Here is a 21,538-nt window from a genome sequence, read left to right on the forward strand (position 1 = left end):
CTCTCTCTCTCTCTCTCTCTCTCTCTCTCTCTCTCTCTCTCTCTCTCCCTCCCTCTCTCCTCCAACATGTATTTATTTATGTATGAAGTAAAGCCATTAAAATTAATATTTTATTAATAATATCAGTTTTTCCCCTTTTCCTTTTTTGTACAAAAGCACTTGATAACATGCCGCACAGTTGTGGACCAATATTTTATTTTCATGTCATGTTTGAAAAACAGCAAAAAAAGAAAAAAAGAAAAAAAAAAGAACCAGATTTAAGAAGAAAAAAATATATATATATAGATGTGCACCTTCAACGTTATATGCGCTTGAAATCTTTAAAGGTCATCTACATATGCAGAAAATAAATAGATTTTAAAAAGACAATCAAAGCATTGAATGTTATACTTATTTTTGTAACCGACGTTCTATTTTTTTAGTGTTGTTTTATTTGTCTGTTTGTTTTTGTTTTTGTTTTAACCAGGCCCAAAGAACCAGTGAGCATGCTATGTGAGACATATTCAGCTTATAAAAAATGACAGATGTGCCCTTATCCACTTATTTCCAGGCTTCTTTTAATGGACGCTCTGTGGGTTTGAATAGTTTGGTGGAAGTCAGATTTTTTTGTTTGTTCGTTGGAGAGCCTCGTATTTGCTGGATAACTGAAAGACTTAGTGAGAAAATTTAACCTTTGTGATATTTTGTTTTTGCTAAAACAATAGCCTCTTGCAGGAGATTTGTTGCCTTGACTGAAGTTAACGTTGTTAACAGGATGCAGAAATCACTGCCTGCTCACTTGCCTCAAACTCGTCAGAGAAATCGTGTTCAACAAAACTGTGTGGAGAATGTTTAATGTGTGCGTTTGTGTCGATTAATGGGGTTATTTAAGAAATTCAGCTGTTGATTGTATTCGGGCATGAACTCTGAAAGGACCAAGGACATGCAAAAGAACAAAAAAAAATGGAAATGGAGCAAAAAAAGGCACAATTAGAGTTGAGAATATTAAATTTGTCTATGGCGCATGAAAACTGGCTTAGAAACTGCATGCTGCTCTTTTGTTCTGCTAATTGTGAAGTGGGCTATGCTAAGTCTATTTCAGCACCACTCCCCCTCAGATGCTTTGTGACAAAAAAATTTGAACAAGGAGGGCTGAAGGTGGTAGAAACTGGTACTGCACTGACTTGTTGAGTTTTTTTGTCCTCCCCCTGCCACTGTCAAAGTGGAGAGAGGACCCTAGTTTTCATTTGGCTGATTGCTTTTTTTTTGTTTTGTCTTTGCAGCAATATTTTAGAGCTAATGTTTTTTTCATCTCAGTGGCCATGCTAAGTTGTTGGTAGAGTAGTGCTGTATAGTTCAAACTGTGGAGACAAAGCTGATCGGTGTTGTGCAGTGAGGATGTAAGGAGTGTCAGGTGAGATTTAGAGAAAAAGTGAGAAATTAAAAAGAAAACGTGGTGAGATCAGGGTCAATGAGTCTGATAAGAAGTATATCAGATGTTGAATTCCCCTCACAGAGTTTCAGCAGGAGGATGTGAGTTTTGCAATGCCCCTCCATCCCCTTCCCCCCCACCCTGCAGGACATCCCCTCTGACTTTTATTAGTCAGACATGTAATTATTCAGCATTGCGCAAAACGCMGCTTTATGCTCTCCCAACTGCCTGCAATCGAACCAGCGGCCTAAAYTATTACCCCACCCACCCCTTCTTTCAATCTGGCTTGATCCCGCCTGCTTTTGTGATGCGCTTGCAAAACTGATGTTTTGTGCGTGGATGAGTGACTGAGCATAAACGTTGGAGGTGGAAACAGCTTTCGGCTTCGGTGCCTTGCTTTGATGTGAGAAATAGAAATAATAATATAAAAAAAGTTAAAGAAAAAGACAAAAAAATAATAAAAAAATATTAAAAATAAAAACAAAGAAGCTAAAAAAATAAAAAATAAAAATTCGCCACAAGTGACAGATGGCAATTTTAGTGGCCCTACAATGCTGCAGTCCATTAGCTTACATTGAAACTTCCTTTTTACTGTTTACTCAGCTTAGTCTGCCCCGACAGTAGTAGAATTAGGCTTTTGTTTACAGCATGGCCAGTTTTTCTTTCTATTTTTTATTTTTTATACGAAAAACAAAAGTAGACAAGAATAGAATGTATTTGTTGGTGGAGCAGGAGATGTGTGTGTCTGTGTGTGTGTGCATGGATTTGAAGTCTTCATTGTCTGTGGGAGTTGTGAACAATGACCAGTGTTTGTTGTTGTTATTTATCAGGTGTTGTTGATTATTTTCCTACTGGGCGATAATTTATTCATCAGAAAAAAAAGCCCCCTATATACATTCTTTACCGACTCTGTGCTTCACTATCTTGAATAAAAAGGGTTCAAAGCAAAGATTTTCAGATCATAGAAAATGCCTGTTGTTGATAGTTCTGACAGCGCCAAACGCCTTACTTAAATGTGTAACCTCTTATCTCTTTGAAAAAAAAAAGACAAAAAAAACAACAAAAAATGTGTTTTAAAAGTGAACCTCAGTGCAAGTGGCATCATTATACACACAGGAGTCCTTATAATATGGGTTTTTGTTTGCGTTTCTCAATGTCATGAAAGTGTTGTAAAATTTGTATGAATAAATTTTTGTAAACAACCACATTTTTCCCAATCAATGTCTAATCTTTGAAACAAAGTGCAGCAAACACGAACGGTTCAGCCACACACCAAGCATTCTGTTCACAGTTTTCATCTGAATCAAAATGAACATTGTTAAAATTGAACAAACATAATTTTTTTCTCCCCTGAGAATTAAACTTCCTCTATAACAAACACAAGCATCATGAAATCCCAGTTTCAGTTCCAGTGGAGGGTGCCAACCACTTAAGAAACACAAATAAACAAAAAAAAAACAATCAATGAAATAAAAGTCACAATGAAATGTTCAAGACAGAGCTGATTTAAATTCTAGCAAATAAAATGTGCTAAAAAAACCAATCAACCTGAAGCACATGGCCACACACTTGTGGTTGTGTTTCAAGCACTTTAAGATGAATTTTGTGATGGACGTTATAAAAGAAAACGTTTGAACAAATAAGTGAACCTGGGACTCTCGAAAGAAAAACAACACCTTCAAGGATCTCGCCAAGAAAAGCTGCAGCTCTGGACTGAAGCGTGGAGCTGGGAGCGAGCGTCTCCTCGCCATCCATCCATCCTCGGCCTCGGAGGAGCAGCTGAGTCCCGCGGGAGAGGAGGATGGGTGTGGCGACGGACTGTGTGTGATCTGATCCTCATCAACCAGCAGGATCATGTGTGTGTGTGTGTGTGTGTGTGTGTGTGTGAGCGCACACTCACCAGAGCTCAACTAACCCAATCAGAGAAATGTTGCATGGCAACGGTCCACAAAGGGACACGCTTGTGGATGTGTCAAATGTGTTTGTGGAAACGGAACAATGYGGAGAGGTTGTGTTTGTGTGTYGGAGAATGTCTTTGTCTGTTTGTGTGTTCTGGGCACGCAGACCTTGGGCAGGCTCTGTGTTGGAATGGAGCTCTTCAGAACAAAAAAAGATGCACAAAGTCAGAAAGTAAGGGAGTGAAAGCAACAGAGGAGCACAAGTGCTTAATGTGATTATTGAATTGTTATGAGAAACTGACACACACACTCGTGCAGATGTATCTTCCCCGAGGACGCTGATTCATAGCAGCTGACCCTTTGCTGTGAAAAGGCTGACAGTTTGTCAACTGTCATCCTCCGAGCTACCTTTRTAAAATATAGGTTGTCTCCATTCTTTATTTATTCTCCCTCCTCCCCACAAGGCTGGATCTGCAACTGYCAGAAAGAAAAGCAGGACGAGATCTCCTGTCAAGCAGAGCTCTCCGGTGGCATTTTGTTTTTAACAAAAAGATGCAAGTGAGCAAATGAGTCTGGAAAACAAAACAAAACAAAACAAAATAAAACAAAACAAAACAAAACAAAACAAAACAAGCAAACAAAAAAAAGAAAAGAAAAAAGAAAGGTATTCACAAATAAATTGGATTTCTGCAAGCTCTCATACGCCCACAAGTGGATATTGAGACAAATGCTCCAATTTGTTGCCGCAGCAGTGGACTGCACATGAGGGGCCACCCTCAACCAATTTGTACATAATGTACATTAATGCCTGAATCAATAAAAGATGACTCCTCCTTCCTCTTAGCGCTGCATCACTTCTCCTCTGTGGCATAAATCGCTCCACTTCTCATCTTCCATCAGCATCTTTTACAATTGAGCTCTTTTTTTTCTCTGTTTCTTATTATGGTCTTGTGGATTAAAATAGTAAAAGTCTCTCAATCCCTGCCTGCACAAGCAGCTCGTACCTCACACTATACGCAGCTCGGACTGATACAGAGGGCCTAATGTTCTTCCCTCTGCCTCTAGACACGTCTTAATCATGTGTAAAGTGTTGGGGGTGGGGGGTGGGGGTGTTGTGTTTGGGGCTTTTCCAGTGAGGATTCCCGCATCCGCCTCCAGCACCACAGCCACACCCATCTTTCCTTTGCCTCTGGTGTTATATGAGAAGCCAGAAGTGAGTGAGGTGAATCCATTGTTTGTGATTTACATGTCTCTGTTCCCTTCACTCTGTGAGCGTGTCTGGGAGGGAGGGAGGGAGGGAGGGAGGGAGTGTATGAGCCCCAAATCTCTCTCCTTGCGTTTCAGCATTGGAATACAGAAGTCATAAAAGACGCCGAGACTCAGCAGTGATGCAGACATCCTCCCACCCATCTCACCCCAAGTGTATCACCTCATGAATCATTCAGTGCTCAGGCTTATATATATATATATATATGTATATATATATAGACAGTCTTATCTTGTCTGTGATGAAACACTTGGTTGTGAAGCTCTCAATCACCTCCTCTCCCAAATCCCATCTTGTGGCGGGGTCTGTCACATCTGCCATTGAGCGAGAGGTGCTCCGCTGTGAACACCAGTGGCCCCCCACCCCTTCACCCCACCCTCCCAAGCTGAAATAAGAAATGTAAGACGAAGGGAGAGACAGGGAGGCAGAAGAMAAGAGGAGATGTGGGCGAAGGTTTGCAGACATGGACCACTGATCAAGAGATGCTTTCTTGCCTTACAGGGAAACACTTTACCTGTTTTGCTTGACTAATCATGGGTGACCACAACTATCCATCATTTATTACAAGACTACTGGGCTGGGAAGAAACACACACACACACACACACAAATAAAATAAAAAGTGAAAATTTCTCAGCTAATGTACCTGACGTGTATTTTTCTCCAGGCTGTGGAAACAGATGTTTTGATCAATCAAAGGATAAGTTTTGGTTATAAGCCTTAGAAATGAATGCAAGAAACAAATTTGCTTGTTTACAATTCCCTTGAGACGACTGTCTCGTCTGTAAAACACAAGCAGCAAGGCTGGTCAGTGAACCTGACATGGCACCATTTAACCCATGCTTTAAATCTAAATCAATGTGTTTCCAAGGGGACAAGAAATGAGTAGAGAATACAAAATTTGCACTTAATCGATATTTATTTGTCTTTTTAAAGCTCTTTTTGTAGTTTATCTTTCAACTTGGGCTGCATTTCATTTTTCTTGCAGTTCTTGCATCTAAATATGATGGCAAAATGGGCAGCATGCACTTAAAAAGCAAAATTGATGGGATGTAAGAAAAATTCAGAAGAGAACCTTCAGGACCCGAGAAATGCTTCATAATTTCTTGAAAACCTTTCACCTCTCATCCAAAATATTTCTTCAGTTTTGGAATCTCTTTGAGACGTCCATAGTGACACATCCCATCAAACTTAGGATTAGGTCAAATTAGTTTAAAATTTCCTCAGCACAGTTACACATTCCTGCTATGTTTTGACATCTGGATCATCTCGATATCATGAGTGGCTCCAGCTCATGATATTCTCTTCCTAGCAGGATAACTTATTGATATTTGGTCTGATTTGTATTTTTATCTTATTCTAGGAGGACTTTTTGATGTCATTTCAAAGAAGAAACCTCAAATAGTATTTGGATATTGAGATTTCCCATCTGGAAAGGGAAAAAATGATAGATTGCAGGGAAAATGACAAACATTTAAGGTGTTTCTGCTCAAAATTGTGTTTTTTGTTGCTACTGCTCAAGGACGTACGTCAAACAATTCTTTAATATTATTTCAGACAGTTCATTCAAATTACATAAGATAGTTATTTATTGTATTTTGACAAAAATAAGTGGTTGTAAATATTTCAATCAATGCACTATTTCTCCACATATGGAACTTAATCCTTGGTTTGATGTGATTGAGTCATAAATATGAATGTGTCCACAAACTGTATGCAAAAAAAGTTAAAAAAAAATCAAACATGCTGTAAAATATCAGGTGATCTGCAGGAATACCTGATCATTTGTGAAACTGGGATCTGCTGGTTACAAATCCTTACCATCAACAGGCTAAATATCATTTTGATTATATGGTAGTTTGTGATTTTACTTGGTTCCCTTTTAGGTCAAAAATCATTGATGGCACCAATTAGCACCTTGTTTTCCAACTGTCTCATCCACAGGAGTTCAATTTCCTTTGCCAGTGGGATGTAGGGGGAAAAACATCCCCAGAAGTTTCAAAATCAAATTTCTTTTAAAGGCGTCTTCTTCCAGTTTCTCTCCAAAAGGTTTAAACGGAGAGCTGTTGCTTTCCTCACTCTTATTATTCCAGAGGAAAACAGTGGCAGTGTAGGTGTACCCCACCAGGAGCACTTGCTGGCTTCTGAACTTACCAGGATGCCAGGAAGTTTTACTGTGTAGCTTTAAAGAAAAYCACAAAAGGGTCATCTTTGGTTGTTGAAAGCAGCCTTTCCTTGTTATGTGTCATGCACGCCTGCGCGACAAGATCAGGCTTGCAGATCGCTGCAGTTTATCGTGATGCAAATAAATTAACATACGGCTGTTTTACCACCTAATTTTGCTTGTAGCTCATTTACTCACAGAGGCCATCGTGCTTTGGGCAAGGTTGTGCAAACACTGAATTATGTATCATTGCTGAAGCAGCTGGGTGTAAAAAAAACTCAGTGGGAGATTCGTGAAAGAAATGTGTTCATGCTCATTTAATTCCTGCCTCGTCTCTCTCACCTGTCTATTGCAAGAGAAAGGCAGCCTATTACTTCTTCCCCCTGCCGATACCCACCGTCGAGGCTCTTTCCACATCGCTCACCCTCACGTCTCTAAAGTTGGGACACATTTCCTGAATGAGATGAGTATTAGGCAATGGTGAACAGTGCTGAGCAGAGAAGGAAAGAGGCTCTTGTTAAGTTTAGGCTTCATGGGTCGGGCTCATGTAAGTGAAATTTACACCCTGACACGTAGCATAAGGTGATGTTGCTTTCCTTCCTTCTCTTTTAATGAACACTAGATGAGCGTGTCTGTTAAGGTGGGCATGAATGATAGGAAACAGTTTAATATGCCAACATATTATCAGCAAAGACAGGGAGATAAATAATAAATAATATTACTTCAAAGGGCACGTCTTCAAACTTGACATTTTCTATGGACAATAATGTCTGAAAGAAGTATTTTTTTGTGGTTTAAAGCCAATAGATCGGCACAAAGAAAATGATTGTATTCAAAAACAAATTGCTTACAAAAAAATATATTTTTATTTTTAAAGCTGATTTGCTTTGAAACCCTTCTTTTTTTACATTTTAATCATTCGGTTGGGGTGTATATAAAATAAAACTGCAATGCTTTGGTCTAAATTCCTCCTTATTGTAAYTCTACACACCCCTCTTTCACCCCTTTTCTGAGGTATGAGTCTTAGGCTACATTCACACTGCAGGTCTTAATGCTCAATTCTGATTTTTTGAAAAATCCGATTGTTTGGCTTGAAAGTTCACTTTACATTTTAAATGCGACCTCCATCAGACTCCTGTGTGAACTCTCCACAGACCTGATGTGACCCGCRTGCGCAGTAATGACGTCACATTCAGCTAGCTGTGTGTTTACAGTTAGCTTAACACGCATGCTGCGTTTATCATGTCGTCTCTGAAGTTCTTGTTCGATCAGAGCTGAATAAAAAAATGCCTGACGTGCTTGTTTTGTTAAGTGTTTTTGTCTGAACCTGTTTCTGACTGGGATGCTCCTGGAAATAAGCAACAATCTGGAAGTAAATTATCGACCAAGTAATTTTAGGATCGATACGGTCCGGACCAACACTGGACATTACTTTCACATAAAAGAGAAAATAAGTATGTCCTCTGGACAGGTTCTTCTTTAATGAAACGTTTTGTTTCTCCTCCAAGAGTCTTCTACAGTCTGAGGAGTTTCAAGTGAACTCAGCCTTATAAGCACTGCCTCCACATGGACAAACAGGYTRGTCTCACTCTGATGAAAAAAGTCAGATGTAATGTGACACGAGCGTTCAGACACATATCCGATTCAGTACCATGGGCTGGATTTGAAAAAAATCACATTTGTCGAGTTCAGACTGTCAAAAAAAATCAGATATGGGTCGCATGGGCCAAAATAAAAAAAAAAATAATCGGATTTTGGTCACCTTTGCCTGCAGTGCGAATGTAGCCTTAGATCTACTCATTTTGAGGCTGTCTCTTTAAATCTTAAGAAAGTGCTTCAAACCCCACCTACCTCCAGCTTCTAGAGCGGTCCATTCTAGTTTGATAGAGGGGTTCACGACTATATAGCAGCGCAGTRATGTTTTATTTACAAATTGATTAAACTTGTCCATCCAGCCTTACGTGTCGGAGCCAGAGTCTGACCCAGAGCCAGAAGAGAATGAAGACCATCAATCTGTAGTTGGTCCAGACCTTATTTAGAAGTTTTTTTTGCAAATACTGTGACATAATAGTTCAGAAAACATCATTGAAAAAATAAAAAATTGAACGGTTGATGAATATAACAATATCTATGTAACAATAAATTCAATTTTTTCTGCATTTCTAGAGACTCCAAGTACACAACAAAATAATGTAACGGCTAAAAAAGTGGATTTTCACATTTCCCCTTTAAACATTCATCCTTGTGAAATGAATCTCCTCTTTTCCATCCTTACAAAACCTTTCAATCTTGCAGTCTTCCACATGCAAGCACAGCCTCATCCCTATCCTCACACACAAAGGTAAGAGTTTGCTTTAAGAGGCTGACGCACAGGCTTTTCGTGTTTTTCACACATGTTCAAAACAAAAGAAAGTGCTTGTCAGCGATCAACCCGCAACTCTTTGGGAATTGTCTGTGGCAGCTCAATAAGAAATGAAGCTGTGTGTTCAGGACAGACATACTCTGAGAGAGAAACAGGGAGAAGCGAGGCAACCACCAAGACTCTTTATTTGCACCTGTGAGCGACATCTTGCGCTCCCCGGGGAGTGAAGCATTCGAATAACACCTTGTAGCTTCCCTGCTTTCTTCCCCCCTTCTGTTCGAGGGCTCCCCTCCAACTCTGCTCCTCCCATCAGAGATTCTTTTAGTACACTGACAYGTTTCTGAAACAGCCATGTTTTCAAATCAGTGGTTTTTAACATTTAAGGTTTTGCTTCTTTCTCTCTGATTTCAACCTGTCCTTTTCTTGGTGATCCTCAAMCTTTTCCAGCGATGCTGCATATTGACTTTGCACCTGTGCAGTCACGTCAGACGAGGGCTGAATTGCAGACGCTGCAAGATAAATTGTGCTTTTGTTCCGAAAACGGGGTATTCTGTCTATACATCCAATTAACTGTGAGTTGTAACACGCCCACAGGCCTTCACGGAGTAAAACAAATTGAGCTTGGCTGACATAAATGTTAAATAGCAATAAAAAACAAAGCGAATGGAAAAGAGTGCAATTAAATTGGTTCATAAATGGTCACAGTGTCAAATAAACACACAATAGTTCCACTCTTGATATAAATGTGCTGTATGCCAAAACCGTTGCACTATGTAATTTCAGTGACTGCATTAAATTGTTCCGAGAGCCACATAAACACTAAAACTGTTTAAATATTTGCACCTTAAAGAGTCTCAATAGTAAATTAATTACTAGTAAATATTTTAATGTTCAGTTCTTTTCAAGAAGTAACACAATAGCCTGAAGAACTGTTTAGTCAATATGGATTAAGTAGCTGTTTGTGGCCTCCCACCAGCACATTTCTACTAATATAATGGAGGTTACATTCCGGCACACTTTTCTTGGAAACCGTTTCTAGCTGCTGACTGTAGTAAGAGAGAAACAATTAGTGTAGAAATCTGGTTCTTGGATTCTGCTTGTACTTACTCCAGCAAGAGTGTTTTGAGTTGGAGTAAAAGTGAATTGTACTGATTTTTTTAACCTTACAAGAAACTCTTGTTTGTATGCTTTTGAGCTTTACTGTGAGCAACTATACAGAAACTAGCAAATGTTTTAGCAATTATTTTTTTGCCTGAGTTTATAGTAAATTAACACGAAATGATTAAACAGACAAGCTTAAAATGTTTCAGATATTCTTATGTCTTCAGCCATCTTGGCTGAGACGCTGGGTTAATTTTTGATGCTCTGTTATTTGTTTCCTCAACAGATAAAAAAAAAACAAACTCCATCTCGTTTGTTTGGAGGTTTGGCAGCAGCTGCCAGTCCTGTGACTTCATCTTAGCGCTGGCACAGTTTTTACTGCGAAATGAAGTGAAACAACATGGCAATGAGAAATAAGCACCAAAAAACGTCTCTAAATACAAACAAACACGCTGCAGATAATTACTCTGAGCTTGTTTTAATGATCAGTATTAGGCAGTGGGGATTTGATAAATATGAAGAAATAACTTTGATTAGAAATTTCTGAAAATTCCTTCCATTTATGAAATAAAAAAAAAACACTCAAAAATCCAACTCAAAGCATACCCAAAATAATCTGAGATGTGTTCTGGAGCCTTAATGACGTAAACACTTTATGTCCATTTGTCTCTTTTTTTTCTCTTAGGAAAAGTAAACATTTTTTAACACTGCCTAATTTCTTTTGTAAGAAAATGTAATTAGAAGTTCATGACTTATTATGCAGAAAACTCAATCAGCCAACATTCTGGTGTTTTAAACTTTAACAGTTGCACAAAACAAATATTCAGGTGTTTGTATTTACTGGCTCTTGAAATATTTATTGGCTACTGCAGMCTTTGGACATAATGTGGGAACCTGCAACAGTAAAATAGCAATCAAAAGCTAAGGAGCAGGGGTGGAGGCAGAGGTGTCACCAGAGCGGCAGGTACTACCTCTGACCCTTAATTGGCATCACCCTCAAATTTATGACTAGTGGGTAGGGATCCTGGATTTTGTGTTTGCATTTAGATTTTGTTAGATATTGTTCTCTGATAATGTTGTACTGTATAAACTTTCAAATGTGTATGTTTGAAATGGCTGAATTAGAGCCCTTTGTAAAAATTAGCATTAGCCTTTGTGGTAAATTTATTTGGGATTAGCATTGGCACTAAATGTGATCATTCTTAGCAAATCCATTACAAATTTAATGTCAATAGATCTTAAAATGGCTTAATTATAGCCATTTACACTTAGCTGTGGTGGCCATCTTGAATTTTTGGCTACTTATACAATGAACCTCAGCTTTGTGTATCTAAAAATGGCTGAAAAATAGGTTGTAACTAGCATTCAGCATGTTTTTGATCATTCATAGCTACGATTACACAACAGTTCAGCTTAATATTTCTTAAAATACACAAATCAAAGCCATTTGAAATTAGCAGAGGTGGCCATCTTGAATTTTCAAATCTAGAATGCTTTTCTTTATTTGCATGTGCCCATTATAATACAACTTGGCCACCTCTGTGCCACCCCTTGCAAAAAAGTCTAGATCCACTGATCTAAGAAGCCTAGACACTATGTATGAGTTGCACAACACAGAAGGAGCTTTATACAATGATGAAACTACAAAATGATTATAAACAGTAAATTTATGGTATTTGAGTTTACTTGTTTGCAATTTCTTTGATAGGACTTTTTCAGTTAATCCTTCAAAAACACAAAACAAGAGAAAAATAAAAGCAAGGGGCATGTGTTTAGTCATTCAAAAAAAATTACAAGCTACAGTTACTGATTTTAGTTGATAATTTTTCACACTTGCCCGTGCTACAAAAAAAGGGGGTAAATAGATTTCAGTAATCAGCACATTTTCTTTTCTTTTTTCATTTGTCATACGTTTATTCATGTATTAAACTGACAACACAAGCAAAACATAGTAAGGGTTTTGTGTTTGTAGCTATTTAAAAAGGGGGAAAATGCTGTATCAACTTAAATATAGGCCAAAAATAGKTTTAAAATCGCTTGATGACCCAGTTCAGCTGGATAGATTAAGGATTTTACCACTGTGCACTGTCTTGAGTATAAATCACATGGTTTTACAGATGGACTGTTCAGATGGTTCAGTTAGTGAATTTCTTTAGTGAAACAGACTGAAACTCAGTTAATGATCAAAGCAGAAACTGTTACAATAAAAAAAGCAATGCTGACAAGAAACATCTGTGCTGAGTTMTTTGCAAACACAATTTAGCTCAAAAGCTTTGCTGGAAATCTATGGCGAAGATCCAGAAAAGGAAAGTTATATAAATTGCATGTAATAAATGCATTACTTATAATAGCTAAAATTAGTACAATAAAATCAAACTAGGCACTTTTGTGGCTACATTGTAAGCTTGTATGTTTGGAAATAATTCTGAAAGTTAATGTTTCATTAAGCTACCAAAATCATCAGAACCCAATAAGGTTATTTGTTTAGAGCCAGGCTTTTTAGTGTCGAGCTCCTCGGATGAAAAATCCTTTCAGATCCAGGTAACTGATGTTTTCCACACATTTCTCTGAATATTTCTTAATCTGAACTGAGCCTGATCACATTCAGCCCAGTTAATGATACACCTGAGGGCAAGTGTTGATGACATCACATCTGTGATTAAGTTTGCTGTACCATACCCTTCGCCAGTCCACCCTCCAGGTCGTTTTCCTTATCCAAGGCTGATCGCATCACAACTGGACGCACACTGAGAAACAGCTGTCACTCAGCCGAGCCTCGGAGGTGTCCGCCACAAAGGCTCACGGATCCCAGAATTCTCACCATCTGCTGCTGTTTTTACTGGACGAGCAACGCAGGCCGGCCGATATCACTTCTGCTGTTTGGTGTGGGAGGAATCGTCACTGACTGACAGCAGCTTGTGAGCATGTTCAGAGCCATATGGGCCAATGCTGACTGTCGCATGTTGGCAAAAGGCAAAAATCATTAGTGTATGAGTCAACGTGTAAAATTTTGCCTTTTTTCAGACAGATGCTGCTGCTCATTTGGGACAATTATATAAAGTTCTAAACCACAACCCTAGAAGCATTTCGTTATGCGAAAAAGATGGAACGTTTGATGCGGCACGACTCATTGTCAGGATTTTGTAAAAATAATTGTCACTGCTTTGTCATGTGAGACGTGGATGATTCATAACTGCTAGACACATGTCTTCAGGTTGGCACTCATTCATTTAAAATGCTCAGATGTCTGTTTGTGTCTTTTTTTCAGCTACACTCACTGTTTTTGTAAAAGGTGCTACTCTGCTTGGGGAGGGACTTCCACCAGGTGAYGGCTTGTGGGTGGGCTAGCCACTGCAATTGCATCATGTGGCACAAAGACGATGGGAAGTATTGAGGTAATATTTCTGCAGAGGATGCAAAGCAGAGTCATTCACTTTGTGTGTGAATTATTCCAATGTAAGCTGACTCCGCAGGTAGTAAATTCTCTTWGAAACTTGGTTAGAATCAACGTGGCAGAACATGCAAAGTAAAATGCAACGCTCAGAGAAATGTCTTCAGTTTAAAAGCGGGGTCAGTAAGGGTGTATCGATCTTTAGTGGCAGTAACTTTCCCTGTCAGCAAAATTATATTTCTGGATGCATCATTTCATCAGGAAGCCAACAAGATCTGATTTGCGCCGTGGGACATTGCATTACCTTGTCTCTGCTGCAGTCCAAGGGATCTATTTCTATCTAAGCACTTCAAACTATATTGCCATTTAAGATAACTTTAGGTTGCGTAGAACAACAGTGGGAGGTAAAACTCTTTGTTGATGTGTTTTGGAGCATACTATGTACCTCATTAATTGCCTCATCTGTTGAGTATAGTCCTGCTCCAAGCAGTCTCATCAATCCGTGTGACATATTACTGAGCTAGCATGAATAAAAATGGATGGTAATGAGCAATACTTTTTTCCAATTGTCAGCAGACAGTCATTTGTTCGAGCGCAGAAACTGGAACGCCACGTCAAGTTTAAAACGCAAACTAAACAACAGCAAAAATGTCAAAAACCTTGCTCTCCGAAGCTTAAAGTGCAAAAATGTTTCAGATCAGGCAGGACTGGAAACGTGTGTATGAGTGGGGAGAGTGGCGGGTGAATTTCATGAGAGGAAGTATTTTTTTCTGAAGTGTGCTGAAATTCACAAGTCCTACTGCTTTAACAGAGATTTTGTTAACTCAACTGTAAGCATGTCTTCTAATGACACCCAGAGAGGGGGACGATTCTAGCGAGCCAAGACAAAATCTCTCTCCGGGGAAAAGCCGCCGAACAATCAATGAATTCTGATTAAATCTACAACGGCGTCGGAGTCGGCGCAGCAGATGAGACGCTCGTCCGCGGTTGACGTGACGTGATTCACGACAATCTCGAGAGTCATTCGTTCCCTATCAGGCGGCCGTCTCTGCGAACCTGCGGGTCGACCTCATAATAAATATAGATGTTGACACGCGGGTTCTACCAGTCTCGGAAGCAGACGATTCGTGTTGTGGGTGGACCGAATCTGGCCCCGCRTCCACACCTGACACCCTCCAATTAAGCGTGACAGATGCTTGGCGTGTGCACACGCACATTAATGCTCTGCGCCACAAAATGAAATCTCCATATCTGACACCGAGCACCCCCTCTTCCATCTACCCCTCCACTGAGTCCTCCCTTTGTTCTCTGGGTGCATGTGACCAGATGTGGCCCTACTACAAATTTAATAAGGATACAGAAATGTTATTGTGCTTTTGCCCTTTCCTTGGAAGGACTTTAAGATTCATAGAGTTTTTTTGCTATAAATAATTGATGCATTATGCCTATATGAAACTAAATAAGTGTGCATTCGTTTTCCGACCCTAAGGTCTTACACTCAGGCAATGATCCAATAGATTGGCTTCTCCAAATCGCCTTATTAGCAGGCTCCATGTGTCGGTGGTTAATCCCACTGGTCTCTCAGGGGGATGCCCCGTCCTCCACCCCTCCCCTTGTCACCCTCTCATCACCACCTCCACAGATGGGTCCTTTTATTTCCCCACAGAATACTAATAATGCCCATTGAAGGATTCCAAAAGGGCTGGTTTCTCTCCTTAATACCAACCACTGGGCTGAGTGGTATAATGAAGCAAGTGGTGGCCAGGGGAGGGGAAAAAGGAGGATCGGACAAGCAAACACACAACAGCTAATGCAAACAAAGACTTTCTTTATTGATGTTTAAGTAGTTCCTTTTGAATTCGTGGAGCACTTTTGATGTAAACACGTCCACGGACAAATACTTTGGAAAAGTCAACCTATTTGAAATAAAAAATTAGGGCTCATTTATTTATGTTTTTCCTTTTATTAAAATTTGCTCTTGTCGTTTTGGGTCACGTATTTTATATGTGATTTTTTTCCTTAAAAAAGGCAGCAAAGTAAAGAAAATACATCAAATTAATTCATGGGAAAAACAGGTTAAATAAAAGCATTCATTGCCATTTGGGACGTTTAAATGATTTTGAGCACCGTGTGAAGCAACTTGTTTTACACACTTCCCTGTTTTTATAGCCTCACCCCTGAATGTGCCTCAGTTAGTTTTAACACATTGTCTTGTCTTGTTTATCGTTAGTTTGCACATTTCTTGTGCTTTTGATGTCTGAAAAGTAACCTTCAACATGGAGCTACAGTTTAGCTGTAGTCTAGAGTAAAAGATAGGTTTTTTTTCGGTTTAGGAAAGTTTTCTTTTTCTGCCAATTAAAATCTGCTGTGCAACCTCTGAACTGTGAAATGTGAAATGCTTCTGTCTTAACAGATATTGGGCCGAGATAACACAAACTGTTGAGATAGAGACTGGATAAAGTGTGTACAAAAGTAAATGAAATAAAGGTCTATTGCTTCTTGCCTTATAAGCTGTTTAGATCATTTTATGTTAAACAATGAAGCAGTTTTGCTTAAACCCTGAAAATAACATTATGCAAAATCTCAAGCAATGTTAGATGTCAAAGCGTTTAGTGTAAATTACTCTCATCTAATTTTTTAAAGCCGTTTTGGAGGTTTCTAATATCATTTGGCTGAACCATAAGAAATTGAGTTAGTCTATTGTCTCTGCTTCTCATCCAAAGTGCTTCTGTCGTCAAAACTTAAGAATAGTCGGGACTCTGGATGCAGTCCCCAGACTTTGGAGTGCCACAACAATATAACATAATTTCCAAGAGACAAAATGGTTTATGTCCACTGCAGACATTTAAAGTGATCAAAACAAAGATGCATTTAATGACATAATACCTCTAATAAAATAAAGGCTGGGGGGGAAACAATTGAGCAATTCTCTATCAGCCTCTCATGTTACAGCAGAAACATACTGTTATCTTTGAATCAGGAGGGAAATTAACACACTCTAACAAAACCAAGGATATTGCAGAGATTACTTATATGTCAGGTTGCCACATGGTGGTAAAATATAGCTCATATTCTTCAAACAAGGGACACAGCCAGCAGCAACCAGACGGAAATAAAGATGGGGAATTAGTGAGCTACTACAGTTTCTAATTATGGTGGAACATTATTGAATGTCTCAGAGACGTTCAAGTGTTCAACAAACAGCCTAGAGTCAAGATGGGGAAATGAACAGGGAGGTGATTGAGAGTGTTTTTAACCACTTTTGTGTACCGCTGCAAAAAATGACGAGTAAATCTCGGGTGTAAAAGAGCGAGTCACACAATCTTTACAATAATACACATCACAAAACATAATTAAAGGTATAAAAGCTGCTTCTTAAGTACATAAATAAAACAATATTGCTTTTAAAGTGCTATACACAAAGTTGTATTGTACTGTGGGTATTATGATTGTCCTGTTTTTTTATTTCAGGTAGATTAACGTGTGTAATTTCCATTGACTTTTTAAATATATGTTTTATTTAGAGAGCTTTAATTAGACACCTCAGGGCACTCGTTCTTGCCCCCACATTTGTATGTCTGATTTTGAGCCAACTGAATTTTTGTTAATTAAGGGGAATTGAAATCTCTGATAGATGTCAGAGACGCAGTTGTTTTGTGTATTTTTTTCAGGATTTGCCTTAAGCATATTAAAATTGTTTAGTGTTTGTGGTAGATTTCAGTAATAAAATGCACGCTGTGCCAGAAAGTTGGATAAAAAAAGAGAAAACAGGCTGATAAAATTATTAGCCTGGCAATATGAACATATGTGGAGACATGGCAAAAAGCTACTACTTAGTTTGATCTGTGACATAAAAACCCTGTTAAATACTATTAAAATATAATCCTGTTGAAAACAATAAATACTATGTTGAACTACAGAGCTGGGCTTTGTGCTACAAAGCAGGGTGAGTGGTTTAGTGAAGTCTGTTATTGTTGCATACTTGATACTAAACCTCACATGTAAAGTCACTACTTCTCAACAAAATAATGCTTTTGCAGATAAAACAGACCTTTGTGAGTATAGGAATCTCCTCTCTTGTGTTATAGAAGCATCCTCATTAGATGTAGCCCGAAGATGTTGGGACAAGCGGAAGAAAACGGACAGACGGCATCTTTAGTAGATTTTTGTAGCCCAAACATTAATCTGTAATAGTTTCATTTTTATTTATTTTCATTCAGAAATTAAGACAAACTCAAGAAACTTAATAAAGAAAAACTAAAATTTATTGTAAATAAAACAAAAAGTTGTCGAGGCTGATGAGGCGAGTCGCTGCAGCTGTGACTAATAAAAACAAAAACAGTGCTCTAATGATCCAGCCAGGTAAAAACCAGCCTCTTATTCTACGCTTTACTTCGTATAGAGGGTCTAGAACCTCCGCTGTGATTGCTTGCTGGAGGCGTGGACTCTGTTGAAGTTTAAAATGATCGGATTGATTTTATCGCTAACAGTTAGCTGTGATGTTTGTAGTGCACCTGCTCGACCATGAAGGAAGCTAAGCAAAGAAGCTAACCAGAAATTACATGCTATGTAAACAATCATCCCCTACTGGGAAGAGAGATGCACTGAGTCAAACAAGATGCCTGTAAATGAGTGCTGCAGGCTTTGAGAGACAAATTTAATTTGATTTTGAAGCCTTGTCAACACGGACTGGCTTCATTCACTCCCTCCGCTGCCATTGCTAAACTACAGGCAGAGTAAAACATAGAAAATCAATGTCATAGTTCAAAACTGCTCCGCTGATTGGCCTGGTTGAAATTCTACTGGATAAATCATTGTCTATGGGAGAAAACCCAGATGGAGCAGTGAATGGGAACAAGAATTAAGGGGCACTGTGTAGGAAGGCAAGGGACAGTCTACTAATGACCTGATGGCACAACAACAACAGGAAGAGAACTGTTGTTTTTATTTGTTTATTTATTTACTTTTTTAAAAAATATGACTGAACTATAAAAAAAGATTTTATTAACTTTTCTTAACAGATGAATTTGAAAGAAATCTTGTGCATTGAGAACCTGACTCAGGCGCAGGTACTCATCAGCCTTGAATGTTTATTCGGAGACATAAAAAGCTGTGGTCCATCAGGTCTGAGAGGACAAAACGGCTTCTGTCACGAGTCAATCAAATGTTTTATAAAACTTGGTCACATGATGTCACACACCTAAACAGGTCTACCTCTCTGAAATAAAAACATTGTTTATACAGCAGGAGTGAAGCACAAGTTAAATAGAGACTTGTTGATTCTCTTACTGTTTAAAGTAAATGATCACAATGAACCACAAAGTATAAAAATAAGACTGAATCTAAAATTTAGTTAATAAACTACAAAATGTCCATCAAGTTCTTAATAACATGCATCAAACTGCCCCATTTTGTTTTCTTATTTCATGTTCACAGTGATTTTAATGATAATTAAACTACAAATAAACATAAAGACATTTGATTTACCATCTTGAGATTTGGACATGTTTGAACCCCCTCACTAGGTTGAGCGTTTGTAATTTACTCAATGTAAAGAGCATTTAATACAGTTGGGATTATATCTGAAAGACTAAGTTTGAAACTTTGTCATGTTTCAATAACAGACAGCACCTGCAGCACAATTTAATGAATGCACACTAGTAAATGTCAGATCTACTCCTACTTTAATGAGGCTGCAGAGATATTAACAAGCTTATTAATTTACACACTCAACGTCACTTTTTTTCCGCTGTCAGCTTTTATCCCTGATCCATGAATGCAATTAGTCATCTAAAGTCAACTCCACCAGTTGTACATGAATGCACACATAAAAGTGGGTTGAATTAAAGGTATTCAATACAAAAATCAGACCAAAAATAAACAAAGTAATGAATTCAGCGGGATTAATTTTCAATAAATGGCTGCTTCTTTACTTAAACCAATTTGATGATTTTTTTTTTATTTTACACAGGCAGATCTATCACTTCATGAACTCTTATGACCTGCCTTGGCACATCTACATCTTCATGGTATCTATATTTTCCTGGTCCACCGTGTCAGAGGAAGTCTGTCATCCTCCCAAGGTCTGAAAAGGGAATAGAGTTAGACATTTGTTCGTATGAATATTACATTTTTCCTTCAGTCAGAGGCTGCATTATTAAAGAAAATGCACTCTGAAAAACAGTCACAGTGAGGTGCTTCGAAGATACGGCAGATTCTGTGCTTTTGGGTCATTCCCTTTCTTTTGGTGTAATAGAAAGACCTCTGCATGAGCTCGAGAGATGGAAAGCGTGGTGGAATTCCTCCCTGCTGGCTATTTCGCAGGCCGACTTGTCTGTCTGCAGAAGCAACAGATGGCCATGGACTTTGGTTGCTAGGAAACTGGTAATCAAATACTTTAATTCAGATTGATTTAGGAATCTGAGGTTTATTAAAAGAAGGGTGAAGTCTTTTGTTATTCAGATGGCAGGATGTCTTATTTGCTCTTCTTTTAGTTGGTAAATATTTGCTCTCGGAGCTGGATGGAGACTTGGCATTGTGCTCCGAACAGGCTGTTGGATTTGTGCAGAAAGCTGAGAATTTGAATGACTGACAGTGTCTGGGTAATGGTGCCACTGGAAAACAGAGAAATACAAACAAAACCAGAATACAGTAAATGTCCACTGGTGGATTAGTTTATTTGAGAAACCATTTAACTCGTTCATCCCAAAGTCACACTTTTACCATTTCTGCATTTTATTCTCTGTTAGCTGGTAATTTGTGTTTTCAGTAGCTCAAATGCTAATATGTTAAGCAACATATAACCTTTGAGAAATATTTAGAGGGTTTTAGGAATGCTGTGTTTGTCTTCTTGTTTGTACTTTGAGAAACGGATCACTGATTCTTTTCTATCCCACTAAGATCCAGTTTAATTTTGCTCTGACTGATCTTGGCTACATCAAGCTGAACTGAACCACTCTTCCTTGTCCGTCAGTCCGTCTGTTTTCTTCCTCTTATCTGGGGTCGGGTCGCGGGGGCAGCAGCCTAAGCAAAGAGATCCAGACTTCCCTCTCCCCAGCCACTTGGGTCAGCTCATCTGGTGGAATCCCAAGGTGTTCCCAGGACAGCTGAGAAACATAGTCCCTCCAGCATGCCCTGGGTCTTCCTCTGGGCCTCCTCCCAGTGGGACATGCCCAGAACATTTCACCAGGGAGGCATCCAGGAGGCATCCTAACCAGATGCCCGAGCCACCTCAACTGGCTCCTCTCGACGTGGAGGAGCAGCAGCTCTACTCTGAGTCCCTCCCGGATGACCGAGCTTCTCACCCTATCTCTAAGGGAGAGCCCAGACACCCTGCAGAGGAAACTAATTTCAGCCGCTTGTATCCATGTTCTTGTTCTTTCGGTCACTACCCGAAGCCCGTGACCATAGATGAGGGTATGAACGTAGACCGACCCGACCGGTAAACCGAGAGCTTCGCCTTCTGGCTCAGCTCTTGCTTCGCCACAACAGACCGGTACAACGCCCGCATCACTGCAGACGCAGCACCAATCCTCCTGTCGATCTCCCGCTCCATTCTTCCCTCATTCGTGAACAAGACCCCGAGTTACTTAAACTCCTACACTTGGGGCAGGACCTTCTCCCTGACCCGGAGACGGCATGCTACTGTTTTCCGGCTCAAGACCATGGTCTTGGATTTGAAGGCACTGATCCTCATCCCGGCCGCTTCACACTCAGCTGCGAACTGCTCCAGTGAGAGCTGGAGATCACTATCTGATGAAGCCAATAGGACCACATCATCAACAAAAGCAGAGATGTGATCCTAAGGTCACCAAAACGGATTCCCTCAACACCTTCGCTGCACCTAGAAATTCTGTTCATAAAAGTTACGAACAGAATCTTCCTCATTGGACCGTTAAGGTGATTCGGTGAAGTTCACGGTCAGCCTCCTGAATATTTTGCCTGC

The sequence above is a fragment of the Austrofundulus limnaeus genome, unplaced genomic scaffold (genome assembly GCF_001266775.1).
Source record: "Austrofundulus limnaeus strain Quisiro unplaced genomic scaffold, Austrofundulus_limnaeus-1.0 Scaffold190, whole genome shotgun sequence".
NCBI classification, from domain to species: Eukaryota; Metazoa; Chordata; class Actinopteri; order Cyprinodontiformes; family Rivulidae; genus Austrofundulus; species Austrofundulus limnaeus.